We start from the raw sequence: 25274 nt of genomic DNA on the forward strand, positions 1-25274 counted from the left end.
AAAATGGCGATTGCGTGTATTGGGAGGAGAGGCGAATCCTTCTTGTGCCGTGCGGCTACAGTATAAGGACGCCAACGGCCATACCATGTTGAATACACCGGTTCTCGTCCGATCACCGAAGTTAAGCAACATTGGGCCCGGTTAGTACTTGGATGGGTGACCGCCTGGGAACACCGGGTGCTGTTGGCTCCCTCTCTTCTTTCAAATTTTATGTCTCTACACCTGCCAGCCCTCTTTTCATACAAACTCTCAGGTGCGACAAAGATGCTTCCACAAGCATTTTAAACTACTGTATTAAACGAAAGATGCGAAATTACAGTAATGAACTCAGTTTGTACAAGAATGCGCGGAGGAAGAGTGATAGGAACTCGTTGAAAATAACGAAACACTGCGAATCGACAGATGTGCTCTTGAAATGCGTCAGAGCCTACTGTTTTGTAGGAGCGCTAAATTCCAAAAACTAACTACATTAAAAAAAAAAAAAAACCTGTTCCCGTCCGACCACCGAAGATAAGCAACAACGTTTATATTCGGATCGGCGACCGCCTGGGAACTCTGGCTGTCTTCATTTCTTGCTTCTTGTCGCTACCCCTGCCAGCCGTTTTTTCATGCTACCTTTCTCATGTGACAAAGATGCTTCCATACTGATTTTAAACTATCGTAAGATACGATATTAAGGAACTCAGTTTGAAAAGAGTGCGCCAAGGAAGACTTCCAAAGAGTCTCTGGAAATAACAAAACAGTATGAAGTGACAGAAATGTTGTGAAATACGTCAGGGCATATTGTTTTGTAGCAGTGCACAACGGCAAATTTGTAAACAAAAATTTACCTTTCGTCGCTACAAGAGATGGATACTTTGTCGAAAAGCCTGTGTCTTGTGTGCATGTTTTCGCGCGAGTGTCGGAGGCCGCACGAACCAAACGAATGACGGGCGGTGCAACGAGCAGCTGTGTTGTGCGTCTGACCCACGTGGCGGCGCGCCGCACTGCGCGTCGCCTTCGAGGTGGAAGGACGTGCTTTGCGTCAAATGTGCCACCGAAAATGGCGATTGCGTGTATTGGGAGGAGAGGCGAATCCTTCTTGTGCCGTGCGGCTACAGTATAAGGACGCCAACGGCCATACCATGTTGAATACACCGGTTCTCGTCCGATCACCGAAGTTAAGCAACATCGGGCCCGGTTAGTACTTGGATGGGTGACCGCCTGGGAACACCGGGTGCTGTTGGCTCCCTCTCTTCTTTCAAATTTTATGTCTCTACACCTGCCAGCCCTCTTTTCATACAAACTCTCAGGTGCGACAAAGATGCTTCCACAAGCATTTTAAACTACTGTATTAAACGAAAGATGCGAAATTACAGTAATGAACTCAGTTTGTACAAGAATGCGCGGAGGAAGAGTGATAGGAACTCGTTGAAAATAACGAAACACTGCGAATCGACAGATGTGCTCTTGAAATGCGTCAGAGCCTACTGTTTTGTAGGAGCGCTAAATTCCAAAAACTAACTACATTAAAAAAAAAAAAAACCTGTTCCCGTCCGACCACCGAAGATAAGCAACAACGTTTATATTCGGATCGGCGACCGCCTGGGAACTCTGGCTGTCTTCATTTCTTGCTTCTTGTCGCTACCCCTGCCAGCCGTTTTTTCATGCTACCTTTCTCATGTGACAAAGATGCTTCGATACTGATTTTAAACTATCGTAAGATACGATATTAAGGAACTCAGTTTGAAAAGAGTGCGCCAAGGAAGACTTCCAAAGAGTCTCTGGAAATAACAAAACAGTATGAAGTGACAGAAATGTTGTGAAATACGTCAGGGCATATTGTTTTGTAGCAGTGCACAACGGCAAATTTGTAAACAAAAATTTACCTTTCGTCGCTACAAGAGATGGATACTTTGTCGAAAAGCCTGTGTCTTGTGTGCATGTTTTCGCGCGAGTGTCGGAGGCCGCACGAACCAAACGAATGACGGGCGGTGCAACGAGCAGCTGTGTTGTGCGTCTGACCCACGTGGCGGCGCGCCGCACTGCGCGTCGCCTTCGAGGTGGAAGGACGTGCTTTGCGTCAAATGTGCCACCGAAAATGGCGATTGCGTGTATTGGGAGGAGAGGCGAATCCTTCTTGTGCCGTGCGGCTACAGTATAAGGACGCCAACGGCCATACCATGTTGAATACACCGGTTCTCGTCCGATCACCGAAGTTAAGCAACATTGGGCCCGGTTAGTACTTGGATGGGTGACCGCCTGGGAACACCGGGTGCTGTTGGCTCCCTCTCTTCTTTCAAATTTTATGTCTCTACACCTGCCAGCCCTCTTTTCATACAAACTCTCAGGTGCGACAAAGATGCTTCCACAAGCATTTTAAACTACTGTATTAAACGAAAGATGCGAAATTACAGTAATGAACTCAGTTTGTACAAGAATGCGCGGAGGAAGAGTGATAGGAACTCGTTGAAAATAACGAAACACTGCGAATCGACAGATGTGCTCTTGAAATGCGTCAGAGCCTACTGTTTTGTAGGAGCGCTAAATTCCAAAAACTAACTACATTAAAAAAAAAAAAAAACCTGTTCCCGTCCGACCACCGAAGATAAGCAACAACGTTTATATTCGGATCGGCGACCGCCTGGGAACTCTGGCTGTCTTCATTTCTTGCTTCTTGTCGCTACCCCTGCCAGCCGTTTTTTCATGCTACCTTTCTCATGTGACAAAGATGCTTCCATACTGATTTTAAACTATCGTAAGATACGATATTAAGGAACTCAGTTTGAAAAGAGTGCGCCAAGGAAGACTTCCAAAGAGTCTCTGGAAATAACAAAACAGTATGAAGTGACAGAAATGTTGTGAAATACGTCAGGGCATATTGTTTTGTAGCAGTGCACAACGGCAAATTTGTAAACAAAAATTTACCTTTCGTCGCTACAAGAGATGGATACTTTGTCGAAAAGCCTGTGTCTTGTGTGCATGTTTTCGCGCGAGTGTCGGAGGCCGCACGAACCAAACGAATGACGGGCGGTGCAACGAGCAGCTGTGTTGTGCGTCTGACCCACGTGGCGGCGCGCCGCACTGCGCGTCGCCTTCGAGGTGGAAGGACGTGCTTTGCGTCAAATGTGCCACCGAAAATGGCGATTGCGTGTATTGGGAGGAGAGGCGAATCCTTCTTGTGCCGTGCGGCTACAGTATAAGGACGCCAACGGCCATACCATGTTGAATACACCGGTTCTCGTCCGATCACCGAAGTTAAGCAACATCGGGCCCGGTTAGTACTTGGATGGGTGACCGCCTGGGAACACCGGGTGCTGTTGGCTCCCTCTCTTCTTTCAAATTTTATGTCTCTACACCTGCCAGCCCTCTTTTCATACAAACTCTCAGGTGCGACAAAGATGCTTCCACAAGCATTTTAAACTACTGTATTAAACGAAAGATGCGAAATTACAGTAATGAACTCAGTTTGTACAAGAATGCGCGGAGGAAGAGTGATAGGAACTCGTTGAAAATAACGAAACACTGCGAATCGACAGATGTGCTCTTGAAATGCGTCAGAGCCTACTGTTTTGTAGGAGCGCTAAATTCCAAAAACTAACTACATTAAAAAAAAAAAAACCTGTTCCCGTCCGACCACCGAAGATAAGCAACAACGTTTATATTCGGATCGGCGACCGCCTGGGAACTCTGGCTGTCTTCATTTCTTGCTTCTTGTCGCTACCCCTGCCAGCCGTTTTTTCATGCTACCTTTCTCATGTGACAAAGATGCTTCGATACTGATTTTAAACTATCGTAAGATACGATATTAAGGAACTCAGTTTGAAAAGAGTGCGCCAAGGAAGACTTCCAAAGAGTCTCTGGAAATAACAAAACAGTATGAAGTGACAGAAATGTTGTGAAATACGTCAGGGCATATTGTTTTGTAGCAGTGCACAACGGCAAATTTGTAAACAAAAATTTACCTTTCGTCGCTACAAGAGATGGATACTTTGTCGAAAAGCCTGTGTCTTGTGTGCATGTTTTCGCACCTTTCCACGGCACGGCGCGGCACAGAGCTGCTCTGGTAGCTCCGAACGGCCGCACACGTCGCCTCGGACACGCCGGTTCGGCCCGCGCCCATCTCGCAGATGTTCCTCGTGCTTGTGCTGTCATATGGACCGCGACCCGAGCGGCAGCGAGCGGCAGTCGAGCAAAGTCGGGACAAGTCGGGACGGAAGGTGACAGCCGATTATGCACCGTGCGAATTACGCAAATATCTAGAAGCGCGACGCGTGTCAGGCAGGTGAGAACGCTTCTCTCGGTCCAGCAGGACACTGCCACACCCCGCGCAGTCCACCCGCCGCCCGGCCGCGCGCAATCCCTGCGACGGACAACAATAACAAGGTGCGTCTCCCGCGAGTGTCGGAGGCCGCACGAACCAAACGAATGACGGGCGGTGCAACGAGCAGCTGTGTTGTGCGTCTGACCCACGTGGCGGCGCGCCGCACTGCGCGTCGCCTTCGAGGTGGAAGGACGTGCTTTGCGTCAAATGTGCCACCGAAAATGGCGATTGCGTGTATTGGGAGGAGAGGCGAATCCTTCTTGTGCCGTGCGGCTACAGTATAAGGACGCCAACGGCCATACCATGTTGAATACACCGGTTCTCGTCCGATCACCGAAGTTAAGCAACATCGGGCCCGGTTAGTACTTGGATGGGTGACCGCCTGGGAACACCGGGTGCTGTTGGCTCCCTCTCTTCTTTCAAATTTTATGTCTCTACACCTGCCAGCCCTCTTTTCATACAAACTCTCAGGTGCGACAAAGATGCTTCCACAAGCATTTTAAACTACTGTATTAAACGAAAGATGCGAAATTACAGTAATGAACTCAGTTTGTACAAGAATGCGCGGAGGAAGAGTGATAGGAACTCGTTGAAAATAACGAAACACTGCGAATCGACAGATGTGCTCTTGAAATGCGTCAGAGCCTACTGTTTTGTAGGAGCGCTAAATTCCAAAAACTAACTACATTAAAAAAAAAAAAAAACCTGTTCCCGTCCGACCACCGAAGATAAGCAACAACGTTTATATTCGGATCGGCGACCGCCTGGGAACTCTGGCTGTCTTCATTTCTTGCTTCTTGTCGCTACCCCTGCCAGCCGTTTTTTCATGCTACCTTTCTCATGTGACAAAGATGCTTCGATACTGATTTTAAACTATCGTAAGATACGATATTAAGGAACTCAGTTTGAAAAGAGTGCGCCAAGGAAGACTTCCAAAGAGTCTCTGGAAATAACAAAACAGTATGAAGTGACAGAAATGTTGTGAAATACGTCAGGGCATATTGTTTTGTAGCAGTGCACAACGGCAAATTTGTAAACAAAAATTTACCTTTCGTCGCTACAAGAGATGGATACTTTGTCGAAAAGCCTGTGTCTTGTGTGCATGTTTTCGCACCTTTCCACGGCACGGCGCGGCACAGAGCTGCTCTGGTAGCTCCGAACGGCCGCACACGTCGCCTCGGACACGCCGGTTCGGCCCGCGCCCATCTCGCAGATGTTCCTCGTGCTTGTGCTGTCATATGGACCGCGACCCGAGCGGCAGCGAGCGGCAGTCGAGCAAAGTCGGGACAAGTCGGGACGGAAGGTGACAGCCGATTATGCACCGTGCGAATTACGCAAATATCTAGAAGCGCGACGCGTGTCAGGCAGGTGAGAACGCTTCTCTCGGTCCAGCAGGACACTGCCACACCCCGCGCAGTCCACCCGCCGCCCGGCCGCGCGCAATCCCTGCGACGGACAACAATAACAAGGTGCGTCTCCCGCGAGTGTCGGAGGCCGCACGAACCAAACGAATGACGGGCGGTGCAACGAGCAGCTGTGTTGTGCGTCTGACCCACGTGGCGGCGCGCCGCACTGCGCGTCGCCTTCGAGGTGGAAGGACGTGCTTTGCGTCAAATGTGCCACCGAAAATGGCGATTGCGTGTATTGGGAGGAGAGGCGAATCCTTCTTGTGCCGTGCGGCTACAGTATAAGGACGCCAACGGCCATACCATGTTGAATACACCGGTTCTCGTCCGATCACCGAAGTTAAGCAACATCGGGCCCGGTTAGTACTTGGATGGGTGACCGCCTGGGAACACCGGGTGCTGTTGGCTCCCTCTCTTCTTTCAAATTTTATGTCTCTACACCTGCCAGCCCTCTTTTCATACAAACTCTCAGGTGCGACAAAGATGCTTCCACAAGCATTTTAAACTACTGTATTAAACGAAAGATGCGAAATTACAGTAATGAACTCAGTTTGTACAAGAATGCGCGGAGGAAGAGTGATAGGAACTCGTTGAAAATAACGAAACACTGCGAATCGACAGATGTGCTCTTGAAATGCGTCAGAGCCTACTGTTTTGTAGGAGCGCTAAATTCCAAAAACTAACTACATTAAAAAAAAAAAAAACCTGTTCCCGTCCGACCACCGAAGATAAGCAACAACGTTTATATTCGGATCGGCGACCGCCTGGGAACTCTGGCTGTCTTCATTTCTTGCTTCTTGTCGCTACCCCTGCCAGCCGTTTTTTCATGCTACCTTTCTCATGTGACAAAGATGCTTCGATACTGATTTTAAACTATCGTAAGATACGATATTAAGGAACTCAGTTTGAAAAGAGTGCGCCAAGGAAGACTTCCAAAGAGTCTCTGGAAATAACAAAACAGTATGAAGTGACAGAAATGTTGTGAAATACGTCAGGGCATATTGTTTTGTAGCAGTGCACAACGGCAAATTTGTAAACAAAAATTTACCTTTCGTCGCTACAAGAGATGGATACTTTGTCGAAAAGCCTGTGTCTTGTGTGCATGTTTTCGCGCGAGTGTCGGAGGCCGCACGAACCAAACGAATGACGGGCGGTGCAACGAGCAGCTGTGTTGTGCGTCTGACCCACGTGGCGGCGCGCCGCACTGCGCGTCGCCTTCGAGGTGGAAGGACGTGCTTTGCGTCAAATGTGCCACCGAAAATGGCGATTGCGTGTATTGGGAGGAGAGGCGAATCCTTCTTGTGCCGTGCGGCTACAGTATAAGGACGCCAACGGCCATACCATGTTGAATACACCGGTTCTCGTCCGATCACCGAAGTTAAGCAACATCGGGCCCGGTTAGTACTTGGATGGGTGACCGCCTGGGAACACCGGGTGCTGTTGGCTCCCTCTCTTCTTTCAAATTTTATGTCTCTACACCTGCCAGCCCTCTTTTCATACAAACTCTCAGGTGCGACAAAGATGCTTCCACAAGCATTTTAAACTACTGTATTAAACGAAAGATGCGAAATTACAGTAATGAACTCAGTTTGTACAAGAATGCGCGGAGGAAGAGTGATAGGAACTCGTTGAAAATAACGAAACACTGCGAATCGACAGATGTGCTCTTGAAATGCGTCAGAGCCTACTGTTTTGTAGGAGCGCTAAATTCCAAAAACTAACTACATTAAAAAAAAAAAAACCTGTTCCCGTCCGACCACCGAAGATAAGCAACAACGTTTATATTCGGATCGGCGACCGCCTGGGAACTCTGGCTGTCTTCATTTCTTGCTTCTTGTCGCTACCCCTGCCAGCCGTTTTTTCATGCTACCTTTCTCATGTGACAAAGATGCTTCGATACTGATTTTAAACTATCGTAAGATACGATATTAAGGAACTCAGTTTGAAAAGAGTGCGCCAAGGAAGACTTCCAAAGAGTCTCTGGAAATAACAAAACAGTATGAAGTGACAGAAATGTTGTGAAATACGTCAGGGCATATTGTTTTGTAGCAGTGCACAACGGCAAATTTGTAAACAAAAATTTACCTTTCGTCGCTACAAGAGATGGATACTTTGTCGAAAAGCCTGTGTCTTGTGTGCATGTTTTCGCGCGAGTGTCGGAGGCCGCACGAACCAAACGAATGACGGGCGGTGCAACGAGCAGCTGTGTTGTGCGTCTGACCCACGTGGCGGCGCGCCGCACTGCGCGTCGCCTTCGAGGTGGAAGGACGTGCTTTGCGTCAAATGTGCCACCGAAAATGGCGATTGCGTGTATTGGGAGGAGAGGCGAATCCTTCTTGTGCCGTGCGGCTACAGTATAAGGACGCCAACGGCCATACCATGTTGAATACACCGGTTCTCGTCCGATCACCGAAGTTAAGCAACATTGGGCCCGGTTAGTACTTGGATGGGTGACCGCCTGGGAACACCGGGTGCTGTTGGCTCCCTCTCTTCTTTCAAATTTTATGTCTCTACACCTGCCAGCCCTCTTTTCATACAAACTCTCAGGTGCGACAAAGATGCTTCCACAAGCATTTTAAACTACTGTATTAAACGAAAGATGCGAAATTACAGTAATGAACTCAGTTTGTACAAGAATGCGCGGAGGAAGAGTGATAGGAACTCGTTGAAAATAACGAAACACTGCGAATCGACAGATGTGCTCTTGAAATGCGTCAGAGCCTACTGTTTTGTAGGAGCGCTAAATTCCAAAAACTAACTACATTAAAAAAAAAAAAAAACCTGTTCCCGTCCGACCACCGAAGATAAGCAAAAACGTTTATATTCGGATCGGCGACCGCCTGGGAACTCTGCTGTCTTCATTTCTTGCTTCTTGTCGCTACCCCTGCCAGCCGTTTTTTCATGCTACCTTTCTCATGTGACAAAGATGCTTCCATACTGATTTTAAACTATCGTAAGATACGATATTAAGGAACTCAGTTTGAAAAGAGTGCGCCAAGGAAGACTTCCAAAGAGTCTCTGGAAATAACAAAACAGTATGAAGTGACAGAAATGTTGTGAAATACGTCAGGGCATATTGTTTTGTAGCAGTGCACAACGGCAAATTTGTAAACAAAAATTTACCTTTCGTCGCTACAAGAGATGGATACTTTGTCGAAAAGCCTGTGTCTTGTGTGCATGTTTTCGCGCGAGTGTCGGAGGCCGCACGAACCAAACGAATGACGGGCGGTGCAACGAGCAGCTGTGTTGTGCGTCTGACCCACGTGGCGGCGCGCCGCACTGCGCGTCGCCTTCGAGGTGGAAGGACGTGCTTTGCGTCAAATGTGCTACCGAAAATGGCGATTGCGTGTATTGGGAGGAGAGGCGAATCCTTCTTGTGCCGTGCGGCTACAGTATAAGGACGCCAACGGCCATACCATGTTGAATACACCGGTTCTCGTCCGATCACCGAAGTTAAGCAACATCGGGCCCGGTTAGTACTTGGATGGGTGACCGCCTGGGAACACCGGGTGCTGTTGGCTCCCTCTCTTCTTTCAAATTTTATGTCTCTACACCTGCCAGCCCTCTTTTCATACAAACTCTCAGGTGCGACAAAGATGCTTCCACAAGCATTTTAAACTACTGTATTAAACGAAAGATGCGAAATTACAGTAATGAACTCAGTTTGTACAAGAATGCGCGGAGGAAGAGTGATAGGAACTCGTTGAAAATAACGAAACACTGCGAATCGACAGATGTGCTCTTGAAATGCGTCAGAGCCTACTGTTTTGTAGGAGCGCTAAATTCCAAAAACTAACTACATTAAAAAAAAAAAAAACCTGTTCCCGTCCGACCACCGAAGATAAGCAACAACGTTTATATTCGGATCGGCGACCGCCTGGGAACTCTGGCTGTCTTCATTTCTTGCTTCTTGTCGCTACCCCTGCCAGCCGTTTTTTCATGCTACCTTTCTCATGTGACAAAGATGCTTCGATACTGATTTTAAACTATCGTAAGATACGATATTAAGGAACTCAGTTTGAAAAGAGTGCGCCAAGGAAGACTTCCAAAGAGTCTCTGGAAATAACAAAACAGTATGAAGTGACAGAAATGTTGTGAAATACGTCAGGGCATATTGTTTTGTAGCAGTGCACAACGGCAAATTTGTAAACAAAAATTTACCTTTCGTCGCTACAAGAGATGGATACTTTGTCGAAAAGCCTGTGTCTTGTGTGCATGTTTTCGCGCGAGTGTCGGAGGCCGCACGAACCAAACGAATGACGGGCGGTGCAACGAGCAGCTGTGTTGTGCGTCTGACCCACGTGGCGGCGCGCCGCACTGCGCGTCGCCTTCGAGGTGGAAGGACGTGCTTTGCGTCAAATGTGCCACCGAAAATGGCGATTGCGTGTATTGGGAGGAGAGGCGAATCCTTCTTGTGCCGTGCGGCTACAGTATAAGGACGCCAACGGCCATACCATGTTGAATACACCGGTTCTCGTCCGATCACCGAAGTTAAGCAACATTGGGCCCGGTTAGTACTTGGATGGGTGACCGCCTGGGAACACCGGGTGCTGTTGGCTCCCTCTCTTCTTTCAAATTTTATGTCTCTACACCTGCCAGCCCTCTTTTCATACAAACTCTCAGGTGCGACAAAGATGCTTCCACAAGCATTTTAAACTACTGTATTAAACGAAAGATGCGAAATTACAGTAATGAACTCAGTTTGTACAAGAATGCGCGGAGGAAGAGTGATAGGAACTCGTTGAAAATAACGAAACACTGCGAATCGACAGATGTGCTCTTGAAATGCGTCAGAGCCTACTGTTTTGTAGGAGCGCTAAATTCCAAAAACTAACTACATTAAAAAAAAAAAAAACCTGTTCCCGTCCGACCACCGAAGATAAGCAACAACGTTTATATTCGGATCGGCGACCGCCTGGGAACTCTGGCTGTCTTCATTTCTTGCTTCTTGTCGCTACCCCTGCCAGCCGTTTTTTCATGCTACCTTTCTCATGTGACAAAGATGCTTCCATACTGATTTTAAACTATCGTAAGATACGATATTAAGGAACTCAGTTTGAAAAGAGTGCGCCAAGGAAGACTTCCAAAGAGTCTCTGGAAATAACAAAACAGTATGAAGTGACAGAAATGTTGTGAAATACGTCAGGGCATATTGTTTTGTAGCAGTGCACAACGGCAAATTTGTAAACAAAAATTTACCTTTCGTCGCTACAAGAGATGGATACTTTGTCGAAAAGCCTGTGTCTTGTGTGCATGTTTTCGCGCGAGTGTCGGAGGCCGCACGAACCAAACGAATGACGGGCGGTGCAACGAGCAGCTGTGTTGTGCGTCTGACCCACGTGGCGGCGCGCCGCACTGCGCGTCGCCTTCGAGGTGGAAGGACGTGCTTTGCGTCAAATGTGCCACCGAAAATGGCGATTGCGTGTATTGGGAGGAGAGGCGAATCCTTCTTGTGCCGTGCGGCTACAGTATAAGGACGCCAACGGCCATACCATGTTGAATACACCGGTTCTCGTCCGATCACCGAAGTTAAGCAACATCGGGCCCGGTTAGTACTTGGATGGGTGACCGCCTGGGAACACCGGGTGCTGTTGGCTCCCTCTCTTCTTTCAAATTTTATGTCTCTACACCTGCCAGCCCTCTTTTCATACAAACTCTCAGGTGCGACAAAGATGCTTCCACAAGCATTTTAAACTACTGTATTAAATGAAAGATGCGAAATTACAGTAATGAACTCAGTTTGTACAAGAATGCGCGGAGGAAGAGTGATAGGAACTCGTTGAAAATAACGAAACACTGCGAATCGACAGATGTGCTCTTGAAATGCGTCAGAGCCTACTGTTTTGTAGGAGCGCTAAATTCCAAAAACTAACTACATTAAAAAAAAAAAAAACCTGTTCCCGTCCGACCACCGAAGATAAGCAACAACGTTTATATTCGGATCGGCGACCGCCTGGGAACTCTGGCTGTCTTCATTTCTTGCTTCTTGTCGCTACCCCTGCCAGCCGTTTTTTCATGCTACCTTTCTCATGTGACAAAGATGCTTCCATACTGATTTTAAACTATCGTAAGATACGATATTAAGGAACTCAGTTTGAAAAGAGTGCGCCAAGGAAGACTTCCAAAGAGTCTCTGGAAATAACAAAACAGTATGAAGTGACAGAAATGTTGTGAAATACGTCAGGGCATATTGTTTTGTAGCAGTGCACAACGGCAAATTTGTAAACAAAAATTTACCTTTCGTCGCTACAAGAGATGGATACTTTGTCGAAAAGCCTGTGTCTTGTGTGCATGTTTTCGCGCGAGTGTCGGAGGCCGCACGAACCAAACGAATGACGGGCGGTGCAACGAGCAGCTGTGTTGTGCGTCTGACCCACGTGGCGGCGCGCCGCACTGCGCGTCGCCTTCGAGGTGGAAGGACGTGCTTTGCGTCAAATGTGCCACCGAAAATGGCGATTGCGTGTATTGGGAGGAGAGGCGAATCCTTCTTGTGCCGTGCGGCTACAGTATAAGGACGCCAACGGCCATACCATGTTGAATACACCGGTTCTCGTCCGATCACCGAAGTTAAGCAACATCGGGCCCGGTTAGTACTTGGATGGGTGACCGCCTGGGAACACCGGGTGCTGTTGGCTCCCTCTCTTCTTTCAAATTTTATGTCTCTACACCTGCCAGCCCTCTTTTCATACAAACTCTCAGGTGCGACAAAGATGCTTCCACAAGCATTTTAAACTACTGTATTAAACGAAAGATGCGAAATTACAGTAATGAACTCAGTTTGTACAAGAATGCGCGGAGGAAGAGTGATAGGAACTCGTTGAAAATAACGAAACACTGCGAATCGACAGATGTGCTCTTGAAATGCGTCAGAGCCTACTGTTTTGTAGGAGCGCTAAATTCCAAAAACTAACTACATTAAAAAAAAAAAAAACCTGTTCCCGTCCGACCACCGAAGATAAGCAACAACGTTTATATTCGGATCGGCGACCGCCTGGGAACTCTGGCTGTCTTCATTTCTTGCTTCTTGTCGCTACCCCTGCCAGCCGTTTTTTCATGCTACCTTTCTCATGTGACAAAGATGCTTCCATACTGATTTTAAACTATCGTAAGATACGATATTAAGGAACTCAGTTTGAAAAGAGTGCGCCAAGGAAGACTTCCAAAGAGTCTCTGGAAATAACAAAACAGTATGAAGTGACAGAAATGTTGTGAAATACGTCAGGGCATATTGTTTTGTAGCAGTGCACAACGGCAAATTTGTAAACAAAAATTTACCTTTCGTCGCTACAAGAGATGGATACTTTGTCGAAAAGCCTGTGTCTTGTGTGCATGTTTTCGCGCGAGTGTCGGAGGCCGCACGAACCAAACGAATGACGGGCGGTGCAACGAGCAGCTGTGTTGTGCGTCTGACCCACGTGGCGGCGCGCCGCACTGCGCGTCGCCTTCGAGGTGGAAGGACGTGCTTTGCGTCAAATGTGCCACCGAAAATGGCGATTGCGTGTATTGGGAGGAGAGGCGAATCCTTCTTGTGCCGTGCGGCTACAGTATAAGGACGCCAACGGCCATACCATGTTGAATACACCGGTTCTCGTCCGATCACCGAAGTTAAGCAACATCGGGCCCGGTTAGTACTTGGATGGGTGACCGCCTGGGAACACCGGGTGCTGTTGGCTCCCTCTCTTCTTTCAAATTTTATGTCTCTACACCTGCCAGCCCTCTTTTCATACAAACTCTCAGGTGCGACAAAGATGCTTCCACAAGCATTTTAAACTACTGTATTAAACGAAAGATGCGAAATTACAGTAATGAACTCAGTTTGTACAAGAATGCGCGGAGGAAGAGTGATAGGAACTCGTTGAAAATAACGAAACACTGCGAATCGACAGATGTGCTCTTGAAATGCGTCAGAGCCTACTGTTTTGTAGGAGCGCTAAATTCCAAAAACTAACTACATTAAAAAAAAAAAAACCTGTTCCCGTCCGACCACCGAAGATAAGCAACAACGTTTATATTCGGATCGGCGACCGCCTGGGAACTCTGGCTGTCTTCATTTCTTGCTTCTTGTCGCTACCCCTGCCAGCCGTTTTTTCATGCTACCTTTCTCATGTGACAAAGATGCTTCGATACTGATTTTAAACTATCGTAAGATACGATATTAAGGAACTCAGTTTGAAAAGAGTGCGCCAAGGAAGACTTCCAAAGAGTCTCTGGAAATAACAAAACAGTATGAAGTGACAGAAATGTTGTGAAATACGTCAGGGCATATTGTTTTGTAGCAGTGCACAACGGCAAATTTGTAAACAAAAATTTACCTTTCGTCGCTACAAGAGATGGATACTTTGTCGAAAAGCCTGTGTCTTGTGTGCATGTTTTCGCACCTTTCCACGGCACGGCGCGGCACAGAGCTGCTCTGGTAGCTCCGAACGGCCGCACACGTCGCCTCGGACACGCCGGTTCGGCCCGCGCCCATCTCGCAGATGTTCCTCGTGCTTGTGCTGTCATATGGACCGCGACCCGAGCGGCAGCGAGCGGCAGTCGAGCAAAGTCGGGACAAGTCGGGACGGAAGGTGACAGCCGATTATGCACCGTGCGAATTACGCAAATATCTAGAAGCGCGACGCGTGTCAGGCAGGTGAGAACGCTTCTCTCGGTCCAGCAGGACACTGCCACACCCCGCGCAGTCCACCCGCCGCCCGGCCGCGCGCAATCCCTGCGACGGACAACAATAACAAGGTGCGTCTCCCGCGAGTGTCGGAGGCCGCACGAACCAAACGAATGACGGGCGGTGCAACGAGCAGCTGTGTTGTGCGTCTGACCCACGTGGCGGCGCGCCGCACTGCGCGTCGCCTTCGAGGTGGAAGGACGTGCTTTGCGTCAAATGTGCCACCGAAAATGGCGATTGCGTGTATTGGGAGGAGAGGCGAATCCTTCTTGTGCCGTGCGGCTACAGTATAAGGACGCCAACGGCCATACCATGTTGAATACACCGGTTCTCGTCCGATCACCGAAGTTAAGCAACATTGGGCCCGGTTAGTACTTGGATGGGTGACCGCCTGGGAACACCGGGTGCTGTTGGCTCCCTCTCTTCTTTCAAATTTTATGTCTCTACACCTGCCAGCCCTCTTTTCATACAAACTCTCAGGTGCGACAAAGATGCTTCCACAAGCATTTTAAACTACTGTATTAAACGAAAGATGCGAAATTACAGTAATGAACTCAGTTTGTACAAGAATGCGCGGAGGAAGAGTGATAGGAACTCGTTGAAAATAACGAAACACTGCGAATCGACAGATGTGCTCTTGAAATGCGTCAGAGCCTACTGTTTTGTAGGAGCGCTAAATTCCAAAAACTAACTACATTAAAAAAAAAAAAACCTGTTCCCGTCCGACCACCGAAGATAAGCAACAACGTTTATATTCGGATCGGCGACCGCCTGGGAACTCTGGCTGTCTTCATTTCTTGCTTCTTGTCGCTACCCCTGCCAGCCGTTTTTTCATGCTACCTTTCTCATGTGACAAAGATGCTTCCATACTGATTTTAAACTATCGTAAGATACGATATTAAGGAACTCAGTTTGAAAAGAGTGCGCCAAGGAAGACTTCCAAAGAGTCTCTGGAAATAACAAAACAGTATGAAGTGACAGAAATGTTGTGAAATACGTCAGGGCATATTGTTTTGTAGCAGTGCACAACGGCAAATTTGAAAACAAAAATTTACCTTTCGTCGCTACAAGAGATGGATACTTTGTCGAAAAGCCTGTGTCTTGTGTGCATGTTTTCGCGCGAGTGTCGGAGGCCGCACGAACCAAACGAATGACGGGCGGTGCAACGAGCAGCTGTGTTGTGCGTCTGACCCACGTGGCGGCGCGCCGCACTGCGCGTCGCCTTCGAGGTGGAAGGACGTGCTTTGCGTCAAATGTGCCACCGAAAATGGCGATTGCGTGTATTGGGAGGAGAGGCGAATCCTTCTTGTGCCGTGCGGCTACAGTATAAGGACGCCAACGGCCATACCATGTTGAATACACCGGTTCTCGTCCGATCACCGAAGTTAAGCAACATCGGGCCCGGTTAGTACTTGGATGGGTGACCGCCTGGGAACACCGGGTGCTGTTGGCTCCCTCTCTTCTTTCAAATTTTATGTCTCTACACCTGCCAGCCCTCTTTTCATACAAACTCTCAGGTGCGACAAAGATGCTTCCACAAGCATTTTAAACTACTGTATTAAACGAAAGATGCGAAATTACAGTAATGAACTCAGTTTGTACAAGAATGCGCGGAGGAAGAGTGATAGGAACTCGTTGAAAATAACGAAACACTGCGAATCGACAGATGTGCTCTTGAAATGCGTCAGAGCCTACTGTTTTGTAGGAGCGCTAAATTCCAAAAACTAACTACATTAAAAAAAAAAAAAACCTGTTCCCGTCCGACCACCGAAGATAAGCAACAACGTTTATATTCGGATCGGCGACCGCCTGGGAACTCTGGCTGTCTTCATTTCTTGCTTCTTGTCGCTACCCCTGCCAGCCGTTTTTTCATGCTACCTTTCTCATGTGACAAAGATGCTTCGATACTGATTTTAAACTATCGTAAGATACGATATTAAGGAACTCAGTTTGAAAAGAGTGCGCCAAGGAAGACTTCCAAAGAGTCTCTGGAAATAACAAAACAGTATGAAGTGACAGAAATGTTGTGAAATACGTCAGGGCATATTGTTTTGTAGCAGTGCACAACGGCAAATTTGTAAACAAAAATTTACCTTTCGTCGCTACAAGAGATGGATACTTTGTCGAAAAGCCTGTGTCTTGTGTGCATGTTTTCGCACCTTTCCACGGCACGGCGCGGCACAGAGCTGCTCTGGTAGCTCCGAACGGCCGCACACGTCGCCTCGGACACGCCGGTTCGGCCCGCGCCCATCTCGCAGATGTTCCTCGTGCTTGTGCTGTCATATGGACCGCGACCCGAGCGGCAGCGAGCGGCAGTCGAGCAAAGTCGGGACAAGTCGGGACGGAAGGTGACAGCCGATTATGCACCGTGCGAATTACGCAAATATCTAGAAGCGCGACGCGTGTCAGGCAGGTGAGAACGCTTCTCTCGGTCCAGCAGGACACTGCCACACCCCGCGCAGTCCACCCGCCGCCCGGCCGCGCGCAATCCCTGCGACGGACAACAATAACAAGGTGCGTCTCCCGCGAGTGTCGGAGGCCGCACGAACCAAACGAATGACGGGCGGTGCAACGAGCAGCTGTGTTGTGCGTCTGACCCACGTGGCGGCGCGCCGCACTGCGCGTCGCCTTCGAGGTGGAAGGACGTGCTTTGCGTCAAATGTGCCACCGAAAATGGCGATTGCGTGTATTGGGAGGAGAGGCGAATCCTTCTTGTGCCGTGCGGCTACAGTATAAGGACGCCAACGGCCATACCATGTTGAATACACCGGTTCTCGTCCGATCACCGAAGTTAAGCAACATTGGGCCCGGTTAGTACTTGGATGGGTGACTGCCTGGGAACACCGGGTGCTGTTGGCTCCCTCTCTTCTTTCAAATTTTATGTCTCTACACCTGCCAGCCCTCTTTTCATACAAACTCTCAGGTGCGACAAAGATGCTTCCACAAGCATTTTAAACTACTGTATTAAACGAAAGATGCGAAATTACAGTAATGAACTCAGTTTGTACAAGAATGCGCGGAGGAAGAGTGATAGGAACTCGTTGAAAATAACGAAACACTGCGAATCGACAGATGTGCTCTTGAAATGCGTCAGAGCCTACTGTTTTGTAGGAGCGCTAAATTCCAAAAACTAACTACATTAAAAAAAAAAAAAACCTGTTCCCGTCCGACCACCGAAGATAAGCAACAACGTTTATATTCGGATCGGCGACCGCCTGGGAACTCTGGCTGTCTTCATTTCTTGCTTCTTGTCGCTACCCCTGCCAGCCGTTTTTTCATGCTACCTTTCTCATGTGACAAAGATGCTTCCATACTGATTTTAAACTATCGTAAGATACGATATTAAGGAACTCAGTTTGAAAAGAGTGCGCCAAGGAAGACTTCCAAAGAGTCTCTGGAAATAACAAAACAGTATGAAGTGACAGAAATGTTGTGAAATACGTCAGGGCATATTGTTTTGTAGCAGTGCACAACGGCAAATTTGTAAACAAAAATTTACCTTTCGTCGCTACAAGAGATGGATACTTTGTCGAAAAGCCTGTGTCTTGTGTGCATGTTTTCGCACCTTTCCACGGCACGGCGCGGCACAGAGCTGCTCTGGTAGCTCCGAACGGCCGCACACGTCGCCTCGGACACGCCGGTTCGGCCCGCGCCCATCTCGCAGATGTTCCTCGTGCTTGTGCTGTCATATGGACCGCGACCCGAGCGGCAGCGAGCGGCAGTCGAGCAAAGTCGGGACAAGTCGGGACGGAAGGTGACAGCCGATTATGCACCGTGCGAATTACGCAAATATCTAGAAGCGCGACGCGTGTCAGGCAGGTGAGAACGCTTCTCTCGGTCCAGCAGGACACTGCCACACCCCGCGCAGTCCACCCGCCGCCCGGCCGCGCGCAATCCCTGCGACGGACAACAATAACAAGGTGCGTCTCCCGCGAGTGTCGGAGGCCGCACGAACCAAACGAATGACGGGCGGTGCAACGAGCAGCTGTGTTGTGCGTCTGACCCACGTGGCGGCGCGCCGCACTGCGCGTCGCCTTCGAGGTGGAAGGACGTGCTTTGCGTCAAATGTGCCACCGAAAATGGCGATTGCGTGTATTGGGAGGAGAGGCGAATCCTTCTTGTGCCGTGCGGCTACAGTATAAGGACGCCAACGGCCATACCATGTTGAATACACCGGTTCTCGTCCGATCACCGAAGTTAAGCAACATTGGGCCCGGTTAGTACTTGGATGGGTGACCGCCTGGGAACACCGGGTGCTGTTGGCTCCCTCTCTTCTTTCAAATTTTATGTCTCTACACCTGCCAGCCCTCTTTTCATACAAACTCTCAGGTGCGACAAAGATGCTTCCACAAGCATTTTAAACTACTGTATTAAACGAAAGATGCGAAATTACAGTAATGAACTCAGTTTGTACAAGAATGCGCGGAGGAAGAGTGATAGGAACTCGTTGAAAATAACGAAACACTGCGAATCGACAGATGTGCTCTTGAAATGCGTCAGAGCCTACTGTTTTGTAGGAGCGCTAAATTCCAAAAACTAACTACATTAAAAAAAAAAAAAACCTGTTCCCGTCCGACCACCGAAGATAAGCAACAACGTTTATATTCGGATCGGCGACCGCCTGGGAACTCTGGCTGTCTTCATTTCTTGCTTCTTGTCGCTACCCCTGCCAGCCGTTTTTTCATGCTACCTTTCTCATGTGACAAAGATGCTTCCATACTGATTTTAAACTATCGTAAGATACGATATTAAGGAACTCAGTTTGAAAAGAGTGCGCCAAGGAAGACTTCCAAAGAGTCTCTGGAAATAACAAAACAGTATGAAGTGACAGAAATGTTGTGAAATACGTCAGGGCATATTGTTTTGTAGCAGTGCACAACGGCAAATTTGTAAACAAAAATTTACCTTTCGTCGCTACAAGAGATGGATACTTTGTCGAAAAGCCTGTGTCTTGTGTGCATGTTTTCGCACCTTTCCACGGCACGGCGCGGCACAGAGCTGCTCTGGTAGCTCCGAACGGCCGCACACGTCGCCTCGGACACGCCGGTTCGGCCCGCGCCCATCTCGCAGATGTTCCTCGTGCTTGTGCTGTCATATGGACCGCGACCCGAGCGGCAGCGAGCGGCAGTCGAGCAAAGTCGGGACAAGTCGGGACGGAAGGTGACAGCCGATTATGCACCGTGCGAATTACGCAAATATCTAGAAGCGCGACGCGTGTCAGGCAGGTGAGAACGCTTCTCTCGGTCCAGCAGGACACTGCCACACCCCGCGCAGTCCACCCGCCGCCCGGCCGCGCGCAATCCCTGCGACGGACAACAATAACAAGGTGCGTCTCCCGCGAGTGTCGGAGGCCGCACGAACCAAACGAATGACGGGCGGTGCAACGAGCAGCTGTGTTGTGCGTCTGACCCACGTGGCGGCGCGCCGCACTGCGCGTCGCCTTCGAGGTGGAAGGACGTGCTTTGCGTCAAATGTGCCACCGAAAATGGCGATTGCGTGTATTGGGAGGAGAGGCGAATCCTTCTTGTGCCGTGCGGCTACAGTATAAGGACGCCAACGGCCATACCATGTTGAATACACCGGTTCTCGTCCGATCACCGAAGTTAAGCAACATCGGGCCCGGTTAGTACTTGGATGGGTGACCGCCTGGGAACACCGGGTGCTGTTGGCTCCCTCTCTTCTTTCAAATTTTATGTCTCTACACCTGCCAGCCCTCTTTTCATACAAACTCTCAGGTGCGACAAAGATGCTTCCACAAGCATTTTAAACTACTGTATTAAACGAAAGATGCGAAATTACAGTAATGAACTCAGTTTGTACAAGAATGCGCGGAGGAAGAGTGATAGGAACTCGTTGAAAATAACGAAACACTGCGAATCGACAGATGTGCTCTTGAAATGCGTCAGAGCCTACTGTTTTGTAGGAGCGCTAAATTCCAAAAACTAACTACATTAAAAAAAAAAAAAACCTGTTCCCGTCCGACCACCGAAGATAAGCAACAACGTTTATATTCGGATCGGCGACCGCCTGGGAACTCTGGCTGTCTTCATTTCTTGCTTCTTGTCGCTACCCCTGCCAGCCGTTTTTTCATGCTACCTTTCTCATGTGACAAAGATGCTTCCATACTGATTTTAAACTATCGTAAGATACGATATTAAGGAACTCAGTTTGAAAAGAGTGCGCCAAGGAAGACTTCCAAAGAGTCTCTGGAAATAACAAAACAGTATGAAGTGACAGAAATGTTGTGAAATACGTCAGGGCATATTGTTTTGTAGCAGTGCACAACGGCAAATTTGTAAACAAAAATTTACCTTTCGTCGCTACAAGAGATGGATACTTTGTCGAAAAGCCTGTGTCTTGTGTGCATGTTTTCGCGCGAGTGTCGGAGGCCGCACGAACCAAACGAATGACGGGCGGTGCAACGAGCAGCTGTGTTGTGCGTCTGACCCACGTGGCGGCGCGCCGCACTGCGCGTCGCCTTCGAGGTGGAAGGACGTGCTTTGCGTCAAATGTGCCACCGAAAATGGCGATTGCGTGTATTGGGAGGAGAGGCGAATCCTTCTTGTGCCGTGCGGCTACAGTATAAGGACGCCAACGGCCATACCATGTTGAATACACCGGTTCTCGTCCGATCACCGAAGTTAAGCAACATCGGGCCCGGTTAGTACTTGGATGGGTGACCGCCTGGGAACACCGGGTGCTGTTGGCTCCCTCTCTTCTTTCAAATTTTATGTCTCTACACCTGCCAGCCCTCTTTTCATACAAACTCTCAGGTGCGACAAAGATGCTTCCACAAGCATTTTAAACTACTGTATTAAACGAAAGATGCGAAATTACAGTAATGAACTCAGTTTGTACAAGAATGCGCGGAGGAAGAGTGATAGGAACTCGTTGAAAATAACGAAACACTGCGAATCGACAGATGTGCTCTTGAAATGCGTCAGAGCCTACTGTTTTGTAGGAGCGCTAAATTCCAAAAACTAACTACATTAAAAAAAAAAAAAACCTGTTCCCGTCCGACCACCGAAGATAAGCAACAACGTTTATATTCGGATCGGCGACCGCCTGGGAACTCTGGCTGTCTTCATTTCTTGCTTCTTGTCGCTACCCCTGCCAGCCGTTTTTTCATGCTACCTTTCTCATGTGACAAAGATGCTTCGATACTGATTTTAAACTATCGTAAGATACGATATTAAGGAACTCAGTTTGAAAAGAGTGCGCCAAGGAAGACTTCCAAAGAGTCTCTGGAAATAACAAAACAGTATGAAGTGACAGAAATGTTGTGAAATACGTCAGGGCATATTGTTTTGTAGCAGTGCACAACGGCAAATTTGTAAACAAAAATTTACCTTTCGTCGCTACAAGAGATGGATACTTTGTCGAAAAGCCTGTGTCTTGTGTGCATGTTTTCGCGCGAGTGTCGGAGGCCGCACGAACCAAACGAATGACGGGCGGTGCAACGAGCAGCTGTGTTGTGCGTCTGACCCACGTGGCGGCGCGCCGCACTGCGCGTCGCCTTCGAGGTGGAAGGACGTGCTTTGCGTCAAATGTGCCACCGAAAATGGCGATTGCGTGTATTGGGAGGAGAGGCGAATCCTTCTTGTGCCGTGCGGCTACAGTATAAGGACGCCAACGGCCATACCATGTTGAATACACCGGTTCTCGTCCGATCACCGAAGTTAAGCAACATCGGGCCCGGTTAGTACTTGGATGGGTGACCGCCTGGGAACACCGGGTGCTGTTGGCTCCCTCTCTTCTTTCAAATTTTATGTCTCTACACCTGCCAGCCCTCTTTTCATACAAACTCTCAGGTGCGACAAAGATGCTTCCACAAGCATTTTAAACTACTGTATTAAACGAAAGATGCGAAATTACAGTAATGAACTCAGTTTGTACAAGAATGCGCGGAGGAAGAGTGATAGGAACTCGTTGAAAATAACGAAACACTGCGAATCGACAGATGTGCTCTTGAAATGCGTCAGAGCCTACTGTTTTGTAGGAGCGCTAAATTCCAAAAACTAACTACATTAAAAAAAAAAAAAACCTGTTCCCGTCCGACCACCGAAGATAAGCAACAACGTTTATATTCGGATCGGCGACCGCCTGGGAACTCTGGCTGTCTTCATTTCTTGCTTCTTGTCGCTACCCCTGCCAGCCGTTTTTTCATGCTACCTTTCTCATGTGACAAAGATGCTTCCATACTGATTTTAAACTATCGTAAGATACGATATTAAGGAACTCAGTTTGAAAAGAGTGCGCCAAGGAAGACTTCCAAAGAGTCTCTGGAAATAACAAAACAGTATGAAGTGACAGAAATGTTGTGAAATACGTCAGGGCATATTGTTTTGTAGCAGTGCACAACGGCAAATTTGTAAACAAAAATTTACCTTTCGTCGCTACAAGAGATGGATACTTTGTCGAAAAGCCTGTGTCTTGTGTGCATGTTTTCGCGCGAGTGTCGGAGGCCGCACGAACCAAACGAATGACGGGCGGTGCAACGAGCAGCTGTGTTGTGCGTCTGACCCACGTGGCGGCGCGCCGCACTGCGCGTCGCCTTCGAGGTGGAAGGACGTGCTTTGCGTCAAATGTGCCACCGAAAATGGCGATTGCGTGTATTGGGAGGAGAGGCGAATCCTTCTTGTGCCGTGCGGCTACAGTATAAGGACGCCAACGGCCATACCATGTTGAATACACCGGTTCTCGTCCGATCACCGAAGTTAAGCAACATCGGGCCCGGTTAGTACTTGGATGGGTGACCGCCTGGGAACACCGGGTGCTGTTGGCTCCCTCTCTTCTTTCAAATTTTATGTCTCTACACCTGCCAGCCCTCTTTTCATACAAACTCTCAGGTGCGACAAAGATGCTTCCACAAGCATTTTAAACTACTGTATTAAACGAAAGATGCGAAATTACAGTAATGAACTCAGTTTGTACAAGAATGCGCGGAGGAAGAGTGATAGGAACTCGTTGAAAATAACGAAACACTGCGAATCGACAGATGTGCTCTTGAAATGCGTCAGAGCCTACTGTTTTGTAGGAGCGCTAAATTCCAAAAACTAACTACATTAAAAAAAAAAAAAAACCTGTTCCCGTCCGACCACCGAAGATAAGCAACAACGTTTATATTCGGATCGGCGACCGCCTGGGAACTCTGGCTGTCTTCATTTCTTGCTTCTTGTCGCTACCCCTGCCAGCCGTTTTTTCATGCTACCTTTCTCATGTGACAAAGATGCTTCCATACTGATTTTAAACTATCGTAAGATACGATATTAAGGAACTCAGTTTGAAAAGAGTGCGCCAAGGAAGACTTCCAAAGAGTCTCTGGAAATATCAAAACAGTATGAAGTGACAGAAATGTTGTGAAATACGTCAGGGCATATTGTTTTGTAGCAGTGCACAACGGCAAATTTGTAAACAAAAATTTACCTTTCGTCGCTACAAGAGATGGATACTTTGTCGAAAAGCCTGTGTCTTGTGTGCATGTTTTCGCGCGAGTGTCGGAGGCCGCACGAACCAAACGAATGACGGGCGGTGCAACGAGCAGCTGTGTTGTGCGTCTGACCCACGTGGCGGCGCGCCGCACTGCGCGTCGCCTTCGAGGTGGAAGGACGTGCTTTGCGTCAAATGTGCCACCGAAAATGGCGATTGCGTGTATTGGGAGGAGAGGCGAATCCTTCTTGTGCCGTGCGGCTACAGTATAAGGACGCCAACGGCCATACCATGTTGAATACACCGGTTCTCGTCCGATCACCGAAGTTAAGCAACATCGGGCCCGGTTAGTACTTGGATGGGTGACCGCCTGGGAACACCGGGTGCTGTTGGCTCCCTCTCTTCTTTCAAATTTTATGTCTCTACACCTGCCAGCCCTCTTTTCATACAAACTCTCAGGTGCGACAAAGATGCTTCCACAAGCATTTTAAACTACTGTATTAAACGAAAGATGCGAAATTACAGTAATGAACTCAGTTTGTACAAGAATGCGCGGAGGAAGAGTGATAGGAACTCGTTGAAAATAACGAAACACTGCGAATCGACAGATGTGCTCTTGAAATGCGTCAGAGCCTACTGTTTTGTAGGAGCGCTAAATTCCAAAAACTAACTACATTAAAAAAAAAAAAAACCTGTTCCCGTCCGACCACCGAAGATAAGCAACAACGTTTATATTCGGATCGGCGACCGCCTGGGAACTCTGGCTGTCTTCATTTCTTGCTTCTTGTCGCTACCCCTGCCAGCCGTTTTTTCATGCTACCTTTCTCATGTGACAAAGATGCTTCGATACTGATTTTAAACTATCGTAAGATACGATATTAAGGAACTCAGTTTGAAAAGAGTGCGCCAAGGAAGACTTCCAAAGAGTCTCTGGAAATAACAAAACAGTATGAAGTGACAGAAATGTTGTGAAATACGTCAGGGCATATTGTTTTGTAGCAGTGCACAACGGCAAATTTGTAAACAAAAATTTACCTTTCGTCGCTACAAGAGATGGATACTTTGTCGAAAAGCCTGTGTCTTGTGTGCATGTTTTCGCGCGAGTGTCGGAGGCCGCACGAACCAAACGAATGACGGGCGGTGCAACGAGCAGCTGTGTTGTGCGTCTGACCCACGTGGCGGCGCGCCGCACTGCGCGTCGCCTTCGAGGTGGAAGGACGTGCTTTGCGTCAAATGTGCCACCGAAAATGGCGATTGCGTGTATTGGGAGGAGAGGCGAATCCTTCTTGTGCCGTGCGGCTACAGTATAAGGACGCCAACGGCCATACCATGTTGAATACACCGGTTCTCGTCCGATCACCGAAGTTAAGCAACATCGGGCCCGGTTAGTACTTGGATGGGTGACCGCCTGGGAACACCGGGTGCTGTTGGCTCCCTCTCTTCTTTCAAATTTTATGTCTCTACACCTGCCAGC

General features: G+C 48.4%; 23 non-coding genes across 23 annotated transcripts; all 23 read left to right on the plus strand.

The window, feature by feature from the left end:
- Nucleotides 1-70: 70 nt before the first annotated feature.
- Nucleotides 71-189, plus strand: LOC126321591 (5S ribosomal RNA). The gene has a single exon (XR_007558359.1). It is a non-coding gene; the product is annotated as a 5S ribosomal RNA (ribosomal RNA).
- Nucleotides 190-1109: 920 nt separating this feature from the next.
- LOC126321582 (5S ribosomal RNA) lies at nucleotides 1110-1228 on the plus strand. The gene has a single exon (XR_007558350.1). It is a non-coding gene; the product is annotated as a 5S ribosomal RNA (ribosomal RNA).
- A 919-nt stretch (nucleotides 1229-2147) lies between these two features.
- Nucleotides 2148-2266, plus strand: LOC126321603 (5S ribosomal RNA). The gene has a single exon (XR_007558370.1). It is a non-coding gene; the product is annotated as a 5S ribosomal RNA (ribosomal RNA).
- A 920-nt stretch (nucleotides 2267-3186) lies between these two features.
- On the plus strand, nucleotides 3187-3305 carry LOC126321583 (5S ribosomal RNA). The gene has a single exon (XR_007558351.1). It is a non-coding gene; the product is annotated as a 5S ribosomal RNA (ribosomal RNA).
- A 1286-nt stretch (nucleotides 3306-4591) lies between these two features.
- Nucleotides 4592-4710, plus strand: LOC126321584 (5S ribosomal RNA). The gene has a single exon (XR_007558352.1). It is a non-coding gene; the product is annotated as a 5S ribosomal RNA (ribosomal RNA).
- A 1288-nt stretch (nucleotides 4711-5998) lies between these two features.
- Nucleotides 5999-6117, plus strand: LOC126321585 (5S ribosomal RNA). Its single transcript, XR_007558353.1, has one exon. It is a non-coding gene; the product is annotated as a 5S ribosomal RNA (ribosomal RNA).
- A 919-nt stretch (nucleotides 6118-7036) lies between these two features.
- LOC126321586 (5S ribosomal RNA) lies at nucleotides 7037-7155 on the plus strand. Its single transcript, XR_007558354.1, has one exon. It is a non-coding gene; the product is annotated as a 5S ribosomal RNA (ribosomal RNA).
- Nucleotides 7156-8073: 918 nt separating this feature from the next.
- On the plus strand, nucleotides 8074-8192 carry LOC126321505 (5S ribosomal RNA). Its single transcript, XR_007558275.1, has one exon. It is a non-coding gene; the product is annotated as a 5S ribosomal RNA (ribosomal RNA).
- Nucleotides 8193-9111: 919 nt separating this feature from the next.
- Nucleotides 9112-9230, plus strand: LOC126321587 (5S ribosomal RNA). The gene has a single exon (XR_007558355.1). It is a non-coding gene; the product is annotated as a 5S ribosomal RNA (ribosomal RNA).
- A 919-nt stretch (nucleotides 9231-10149) lies between these two features.
- Nucleotides 10150-10268, plus strand: LOC126321517 (5S ribosomal RNA). Its single transcript, XR_007558286.1, has one exon. It is a non-coding gene; the product is annotated as a 5S ribosomal RNA (ribosomal RNA).
- Nucleotides 10269-11187: 919 nt separating this feature from the next.
- LOC126321588 (5S ribosomal RNA) lies at nucleotides 11188-11306 on the plus strand. Its single transcript, XR_007558356.1, has one exon. It is a non-coding gene; the product is annotated as a 5S ribosomal RNA (ribosomal RNA).
- Nucleotides 11307-12225: 919 nt separating this feature from the next.
- On the plus strand, nucleotides 12226-12344 carry LOC126321589 (5S ribosomal RNA). Its single transcript, XR_007558357.1, has one exon. It is a non-coding gene; the product is annotated as a 5S ribosomal RNA (ribosomal RNA).
- Nucleotides 12345-13263: 919 nt separating this feature from the next.
- LOC126321590 (5S ribosomal RNA) lies at nucleotides 13264-13382 on the plus strand. The gene has a single exon (XR_007558358.1). It is a non-coding gene; the product is annotated as a 5S ribosomal RNA (ribosomal RNA).
- Nucleotides 13383-14668: 1286 nt separating this feature from the next.
- LOC126321528 (5S ribosomal RNA) lies at nucleotides 14669-14787 on the plus strand. The gene has a single exon (XR_007558297.1). It is a non-coding gene; the product is annotated as a 5S ribosomal RNA (ribosomal RNA).
- Nucleotides 14788-15705: 918 nt separating this feature from the next.
- On the plus strand, nucleotides 15706-15824 carry LOC126321592 (5S ribosomal RNA). Its single transcript, XR_007558360.1, has one exon. It is a non-coding gene; the product is annotated as a 5S ribosomal RNA (ribosomal RNA).
- Nucleotides 15825-17111: 1287 nt separating this feature from the next.
- On the plus strand, nucleotides 17112-17230 carry LOC126321552 (5S ribosomal RNA). The gene has a single exon (XR_007558320.1). It is a non-coding gene; the product is annotated as a 5S ribosomal RNA (ribosomal RNA).
- Nucleotides 17231-18517: 1287 nt separating this feature from the next.
- Nucleotides 18518-18636, plus strand: LOC126321540 (5S ribosomal RNA). Its single transcript, XR_007558308.1, has one exon. It is a non-coding gene; the product is annotated as a 5S ribosomal RNA (ribosomal RNA).
- A 1287-nt stretch (nucleotides 18637-19923) lies between these two features.
- Nucleotides 19924-20042, plus strand: LOC126321594 (5S ribosomal RNA). Its single transcript, XR_007558361.1, has one exon. It is a non-coding gene; the product is annotated as a 5S ribosomal RNA (ribosomal RNA).
- Nucleotides 20043-20961: 919 nt separating this feature from the next.
- LOC126321595 (5S ribosomal RNA) lies at nucleotides 20962-21080 on the plus strand. Its single transcript, XR_007558362.1, has one exon. It is a non-coding gene; the product is annotated as a 5S ribosomal RNA (ribosomal RNA).
- Nucleotides 21081-21999: 919 nt separating this feature from the next.
- Nucleotides 22000-22118, plus strand: LOC126321596 (5S ribosomal RNA). Its single transcript, XR_007558363.1, has one exon. It is a non-coding gene; the product is annotated as a 5S ribosomal RNA (ribosomal RNA).
- A 919-nt stretch (nucleotides 22119-23037) lies between these two features.
- LOC126321597 (5S ribosomal RNA) lies at nucleotides 23038-23156 on the plus strand. The gene has a single exon (XR_007558364.1). It is a non-coding gene; the product is annotated as a 5S ribosomal RNA (ribosomal RNA).
- Nucleotides 23157-24076: 920 nt separating this feature from the next.
- LOC126321598 (5S ribosomal RNA) lies at nucleotides 24077-24195 on the plus strand. The gene has a single exon (XR_007558365.1). It is a non-coding gene; the product is annotated as a 5S ribosomal RNA (ribosomal RNA).
- Nucleotides 24196-25114: 919 nt separating this feature from the next.
- Nucleotides 25115-25233, plus strand: LOC126321599 (5S ribosomal RNA). Its single transcript, XR_007558366.1, has one exon. It is a non-coding gene; the product is annotated as a 5S ribosomal RNA (ribosomal RNA).
- Nucleotides 25234-25274: the final 41 nt, after the last annotated feature.

The sequence above is a fragment of the Schistocerca gregaria genome, unplaced genomic scaffold (genome assembly GCF_023897955.1).
Source record: "Schistocerca gregaria isolate iqSchGreg1 unplaced genomic scaffold, iqSchGreg1.2 ptg000749l, whole genome shotgun sequence".
NCBI classification, from domain to species: Eukaryota; Metazoa; Arthropoda; class Insecta; order Orthoptera; family Acrididae; genus Schistocerca; species Schistocerca gregaria.